Source organism: Octodon degus, unplaced genomic scaffold, assembly GCF_000260255.1.
Source record: "Octodon degus isolate 3935 unplaced genomic scaffold, OctDeg1.0 scaffold00125, whole genome shotgun sequence".
NCBI lineage: Eukaryota > Metazoa > Chordata > Mammalia > Rodentia > Octodontidae > Octodon > Octodon degus.
The window spans coordinates 4,987,770-4,995,758 of record NW_004524701.1 but is presented as its reverse complement, the minus strand read 5'-3'; positions in this window follow the sequence as shown (position 1 = coordinate 4,995,758).

Below are 7,989 nucleotides of genomic sequence, written 5' to 3'. Positions count from 1 at the left end.
TCTGTCTCTGTGTGTGTCTCTCCCCCCTCCTAATTTTTCACTGGAAAGCAAATACCGACATATTGAGAAACCTCAGCAAGTGACTAAGAAAGTTAGGTAGAAACGTTTGTTTCTCTAACAACATAGATGTTTTTAGCTGATTTCCAGTGTGTGGCTGATGTGTTTTTCTCATCCTAGACACTCAGAATTGTAGACTGACGCAGTGTCCCTCACCTCTCCTGTGTATCAGCAGTAGCCTTCAGGGCTTACCTTTTTAAAGGAAAAGAAGACAAAGTTGACACTACATGAGCACTTTTACATAAAAAGGACAATTCTGAACTCTTAGTGAATGAAATACACAGTACTTGTGACCCTTGTTTCCCTGTCTGGAATACACAACAGCAATTATCACTGGTGTAAAGGTATTTGTAAATCACTTTGCACAATTAATTAGAGGTAGAATTTTTTTGTGTAACATGAAAACAGTGATAGCTACTATATAAGCTACTATATAAGCTTTTCCATCTTTGCACGAATGTTGCTATTTTGTAACAAATTTTAGTGGCTAGTTTAAATGTTTTGATAAAACAATATAGGGAGGGGCTGGGGAGCTGGCTTAGTGGAATAAGTGCTACCCTGGCAAGCACAAGGGTCTGTGTCCAGAACCAGCGGGTCAGTCAACGAAGGTCACCTGGGAGAGGAGTGGGGAATGAAGGAGGGGACAAAAGACAGGAGACGCGAGAAATGGAGACAAGACAGGATTCTGATCAAGTCTCCTTTATTCAGGGGAGGTGCTGGGTACATGTAGGGAGTGTAGGAATGAGGAAGTCTCTGCTCTTGGGGTCAGCAGGTATCTAGGCAATGGGGGGAAGGTGCCACCCCTGGGGTGTAGCACGTGATTCGTGATTCACGGGGAATGGGCAAGGTGGGAAGGACCATAAACTTAACTCAGCAGGGGAATAGAAACTTAAGAAAACAGCTGACACTGTTATAAAATGGATACCAGTTAATGGCTTCCCACAGGCCTGAGTTTAATCCCCAGTTCTGCCAAAAAAAAGAAACAAAATGATAGGAGGAAAAAATAATCTTTAAAACATGATAATGTGCATAAGAATAATATAGAAAAATACATTAGTAAAACACACACACACACACAAAAAAAAAAAAAAAAAAAAAAAAAAAAAAAAAAAAAAAAAAAAAAAAAAAAAAAAAAGGCCAGGTGTGTCTTAGACCAAAATGAGGCCTTGCTCTACAGTTCCAAACATTGATGTAGTTAAGTACTAACTCTCACTATACGAGATTAGATTAACTCTTAAAAATTTAAAAAGGCAGAAAGGAAACAACCTCAGTTCTCACTGAGCAATTAAGCAAGCCCCTGACTGGAAAAAAAGAGGACTGGGGAGCTTTAAAGAATCAGCTACCAATTCAGTTTTACAAATATTAGAAAAGTATAACATAAATTCATTATTTTGGTAGAATATAGAAAACATAACTAGTAAAATTTTAAAGATCCTTTTCTGTGTTCATAGATAGTTTAATTGGCAGTACAAATTACTTACAAAAAACAGCTTTTCATTGCATTGTCTGTATTTCTTATGCTATATATAAACAAGACCTATAATTTCCCCCAAAACTATCAACTATATCATTATGTGTAAAACCCATCAACAAAAAGCTAATTCTATTTGCCTAATATTTAGAGATACACACTAGTTTTCATCTGCTCCCTATACATGTCTTTCCAAGTGTCATATATTTCCAGGTTTAATGAAAGCCAGTAAATAATAATTTAATATTTGAGAATAGAATTAATAATAAAATCAAGGAATAGAGAATTAATAATAAATTCAAGGAATGGAGAAAAATGACCTTCTGTCTTATTTTAATTTGAAGAGATTCTAAAGGAGCTCTTTCATTTTAGTGCATTATGACTTGAGCCTTCAATTTTAAAACTTCATTAAGCATGATTTTATTAGTTAAGTATTAATGAGCATAAACACGGCGGGACATGGTGGGCCACACCTGTAACCACAGCATGTAGGAATGCTGAGGCAAAAAGGTGACAACTTTAATTCTCACTGAGCGATTAAGCAGGACCCTGACTTGGGAAAAAGTGTGCTGGGGACCTGGCCCGGTGCTACAGCAACCTTAAGTTTGAGCTTTGGTACCGTCCCATGAAAAAGAGAAAATAAGTAATTATGAGTGTGAGGAATGTGAATGTATTATACCTTTTCCTACTACAGAAATGATTTTAATGTATTTAGAGTAGTTAGCTACTACAGTTTTGGTGCTAATTATCCTCTAATGTTCTGTGCAGTAAGGGCTCGATTTCCAGAGAGCTGCTGTGGTAGGCAATGGGGACTTCAGGAGGTGTATAGTAGGAGGTCCTTAAGGCAGCAGAGGAGTGGCTTTGAATGGCAGTGGAAACAGTTTTTCTGTTTCCTGCAGGAGAACAGTTTGTCTAGGCACACACTCTCTGCCATTGCTGTTCTGCACCTCCACAAGATGCTCAAAACTGTGAGTCTACCACATCTTGGATTGGAATCTTGAAAATCTTTTCTCCATTTAAATTATTTGTCAATTATTTCATTATAGTAATGGAAAACTGACTAACAGTATTAAGCAATATGCTGTATTGTCTGGGACCTCTGCAGTGAGTCCCCAATTTCCTGCAAATGCACTAGGAAAGAAAAAGCAAAAGACAAAAGGGCAATGCACTGGGGACCTGGGATGGCCAGTTATTCAAAGTATAGCCAGAACCTTAGAGTTTAATGACCACATTTTCATTCAGGAAAATGGTGAGGACATCGTGGTTAGATGTGCTAGACAAGTGGCTAAGTAGGCAAGTCTTGCAAAAGAGGGAATAAAACATGCTTGCAAGAAGAACAAAACAGCCAAAGTAAGGTTGTGGTTAATGAGTGGTATGGTTTGTATCTAGCTGTCCCCTCAAAGCCTCATGCAGTCATGGGGTGGGCTTCTAGAGTTTGTGATTGATTCATGGTCCCTGCTGGGATTACGGGTGTGAGTGCTACCCATGCTCTGAGGCAGGCAGCTGGATACAATATAAGGAAGGGAGAGAAACCTGTTCTTGCTGCTGCTCCTCTCTTTTGCTTTTGTTTCTTCAGCCACCATGAACTGTTGCCCCTCTGCCTTCCACCCTGCCTTGGAGCCGGCTGACAATGGACTGAAACCTCCACAAATTATGAGCCAATAAACCTTTCCTTCCTTCATTGGGGGTGTGGGAATTTTGTCTCAGCAATGACAGTAAGGTAACCAACAAAATGAGCACCATGTTTTGTAGCCACTCTGGGGGGAAGTTTTCTCTGGAGTGACACAAGCCACAGTGGAGACATTACCTCACTTCTTAGCTCCACAGACTCGCGGGCCACCTCTCTGGGCTCCATTGTGGCTGCTGGTGAAGGGCGATGCTGCTTGCCACCACCTGCTTGCTTCCATGAAGATGGGTACAGAGCCTGGCTGGACGCACGACTCAGATCACAAGCCAATCTAGGGAAGTGGCTGCTCTACGACCCACGCTGCTTCCAAGTAAGCACCGTCATATTTGGGCCTGGGGGAGGACAATGCGGTGTCTTCCACATTCTTCTGTGGCTATTGTTCAATACAATCAAATGCTTAACTGATCATGTATGTAGCAATTAATAACAAGTAAATTATTTATATTTAATGAATATGTCAATTAATTTGGCCTTAGCAAATAATTATAAAAATGTAATTTTCATTTAAAATCATTGTACAGAGGGCTGGCCAAATAGCTCAGCGGATCAAAGCCCCTGTAAGCAGGCACAGGTGCCAGGGGTTCGATCTCCGGGCCTGCCGTGCTGGCCCCACCCGCTCTCAGGTTGTGCTGAGATGGCAATTGAGACAGCGTGTGGTGGTGCTGTAATCTCAGATCTTGGGAAGCTGTAAATACGAGGAGCACTATGAGTCTGATCTAGTAGTGAGACCTATAGACCCTTCCCTAAAAAATACAAGAAAATAAATAAATAAATAAAAATAAAATCATTGTAAAGCTGGAGTTAATATTTGATTCATAGTCCATCTGGAATATACTTAAATGCTTATTAAGTCAGCATCTGTGAAGATTATCGAAGATAACTACCTTCTAGTGTGTCATAAATGTGTATGCCTTCCCACACTGTCCAAGGGAGAGCCTGTGTAACCAATAGAATACTGCAGAAGGGATGACATGTCATGCCTGGTGCTGTATTGTTAAAAATCTAGTCTCATTTTTTTAAAGTACCTTTTAATTTATAATGAGATACTGTGTTTCCATTTGGCATGTTCATACATTCATACATTTTAATAATGTCTGTTCACTGTTGCTCTATGTTCATTCATGCCATCTTTTCTCATAGATTCTATATTCCATGGAAAGTGTGACACTTGCATGAGACTGAAGACTGAATCTTTCTTGCCTCATCTTTTTTTCTTTGTGCAGTTGTTACACTGGAAGAAATCATGCAATGATGTAAAGAGCAGCTCTATGGGAAGGTCTGGTTAGACAGTCAACAAACTTTTCTGATAATACCAAAATGAACAAGCATGAAAAACAGTCAAACACCCATGTCAAGAATTCTGACACTGGGTGGGGGAGATAGCACACCAGTCTAAGCTCCTACCTGGTACATGCAAGGACCCGAGTTCTATCCTAGGCACCACATGCCGTGCTGGCTTGGCCCCCGGATGTGCTGAGCCAGCCACTGAGACTGGGCATGGTGACACACACCTGTAATCCCAGTGCTGGGGAGGCTGACACAGGGGGATCACTATGAGTTTGAGCTGTGTAGCAAGACCCTGTACCTGTACCAAATACATACATAATTAAATAAAAGATTTAAATATAAATATAAAATATTCTGACTCTGGAGTTCTGGTCCACAATTTGTCCTCTGTTGGAGATGATGAGGTAGAAAATGTCAACTACATTTGGACTCTGGGCCCTTAGAAGTACTGAGAGATGTTATACTAGTATCCAAACTGCTAAGTGTGGGAGTGGTCTGTCATGTAGTAACAGAAATATGCAGGGAAACAGCATATACTGTGTATCTGCCTGTAATCTAAGTGAAAAAAATACAATATTTTCATTACTTTTGAAGCTTCCTGTGATTCTTACTAGTTTTCCTTTCTTTCTAGGTAACCATTCTATTGAAACTTTCACACCTTATTTATATTTGTATTTTATTTATTTTTATGGGGGAATTGTTGCCATTATTTATATTTTGTCTCTTTGAAAACACTCATATGGAAACAAACTATATGTCACTTTTGTGTCTGTATATTTTATTCAACACCATGTAGAAAATACAAATCTTTCTATGTATTTGGTACAGGGTCTCTCTCTCTCTCTCTCTCTGGCTTTCGCTCTCGCTCTCTCCTCTCCTCTCTCTCCCTTGACCACTCCCTCCCCTCCTATTGCCCTGCTGTCTCCACTTTCTTGGCTCCAGAGCTCTTGTAGAGGGAGGCATTCCCTCTATCACACTTGCCCCAATAGGAAATATTCCCTAGCCCTGGACCCAAAGCTAACAGAGTAAAATAATCATGGGTGACACTACTGAAACCATGAATCAAAATATATCTTTCCTCTTCATAAATTGATTTTCTCAGAGTAAACTTAGGCTAAAAATCTTCACAGATATATGTATTAATAAGACTGATCCATAACTTTTGTTTTATGTCTTATTGAATATCACAGCTTTTCTAGCTGTTTAAAATCAGGTCAGCAGGATTATCTTAGTTTGGAATTATATCTCCTTACTGTGTTTTATAACTTTTAACAGTTACTACATCTAGGGATAGATTTTTCTTTAGGGTTATACTTCTCCTAACAATAAAGTTCTTTTTTATATATAATTAAATGTATTTGGTACAGAGCCTCACTACGCAGCTCAGACTCATAGTGACCCTCCTGTTTTCCACCTCCCCAGAGCTGGGATTGCAGACATATGCCACCACACACAGTCTCAGTGGCTGGCTCAGTGTGCTGGGGGTAGGGGCCAGAGCCGGATGTGATGCTCAGAATCAAACCCTGGTCCCTGCATTTACCTAAGGAGGTGTCGAGCCCTCTGAGATATCTTGACGGCACATAATAAAGTTTTTAAAAGCCTATTATTACTCAAGTTCTGTTTTATTTAATTTATTCTACTTCATAGTTTTGTGTCATTTTATTTATTATCAAATAGCTACTAAATTTTTTATAATATTTTATTCATGAAATGAGATTCCTTTTTATTCTTGATGTGGGTTATTTGTGTATTTGTACATTGTCCCTTCTTTTGCTACTATCATCTGACATTTTAAAAATTTTAATTCATATTTACACTAATTTTAACTTTATTCTTTAATTGTTTTTGATTCATTAATTTTTTTCTGTAATATTTCCTTCCAACTTTTTACTTATATATTCTTTCCCAATATTGCTATTATTTAAATGATAAGGTCATTTAATGTCAGGTCTCCATTATTAACATAAATATTTGTTATTTTAATAAAATATACTAACAAATACCTAACATTGTTATTTCTCAAATGATTGAGATTATTTAATGTTAGGTATTCTTCCTTAACAAGATTTTTCTGACATTAGGCAATCCTGACTTATGGAGAATCATTCAATTTGGACTATTATAAAACATATATTATTATTTATTTTCCCCATAGTTTAACCAACTTAAATATTCTTTAATTTTACACTTACTGTATCCCTGATTCCACCAAAATAAGAGAATGTGGCACTTACTGTATCTTAGAATTTTGACATGACTGTAGTTTTCATTTTTGACTTGCACCTAACTTACAGTGTGATCAGAGACCTCGTTGTGTAGATTCCATATTTGAAAAACTTTAGATTTTTTTTATGAGAGGATAGGGACAATTTTGTATATGACTCACACATTCATGAGAAAAATTCTTCTTCATTATACAATTACCTGAGGTTGCTGTATATGTTTTTCATATTAACAACAGTCTAATGACTTCATTAACATTTTTTCTATTTACTCTGTTACTTAGAATGTTGTAACATAATATTTTTTCCTGATTTATTTCACTTTGTGTCTGACAAATGTTGGTTATTATGTTTTGGTGCTATGTTTATAGGTCACATTATGACATGACACATTAAAATGCCTTTATGTATTTATCAAAAAAATTATGATGTTCGTATTTACTTCACAAATACTTGTACTTTCTGATAATATGTCTACACCAGCTAAGTTCTGCTTTTTAAATTTTTGGTATACAGATTCTCTTCCCATCATTCTATTTTAATCTTTTTATTCATAAATTTTAGGTAGATCTCTCATGTACTTAATTTTATTTTATACAATGTAGCAAAGCTTGCCTTTTAACTGCAGAACTAATTGATTTAATTACGATCTAGGTGACCCCTTTGGAAAGTACATATTCTCTTTCTACTCTATTAATAGGCATTATATGTTGAATTGTGATCCTCCAAAAAAGTTTTATCAAAATCCTGAAATCTTTATTAGTTAGTCCTTGAGATCCTGCTTTCCTTTTACTTGTATTATACCTTTCTATTTATGTTTCTTCTTTTGAGTTATTATACTAGGGAAACTATACGATATCTATACATGTGTGTCTGATTTATTTCACTTATGAGTATATCTTCAAGTGGCATCCACTTCAATATAAAGGCTTCGAGTTTATCATTCTTTATAGCTGAATAATACTCCATTGTGTAAAAATACCACATTTTTTCAACCATTCCTCAGGTGATGGGCATCTTTGTTTATTCCAAGATCTGGCTATCACAAATTGTGCTTCTATAAACATAGGCATACATATGTCACTCTGATATGATGATTTCAGATCCTCTGGGAAAATTCCCAGTAGAGGAATAGCTGGTTTAAATGGGATTTCCACTCCAACTTTTCTAAGGAGTCTCCACATTGATTTCCATAACAGTTGCACCAGTCTATAATTCCACCAGCAGTGGAGAAGGGTTACATTTTCCCCACAGCCTCTCCAACA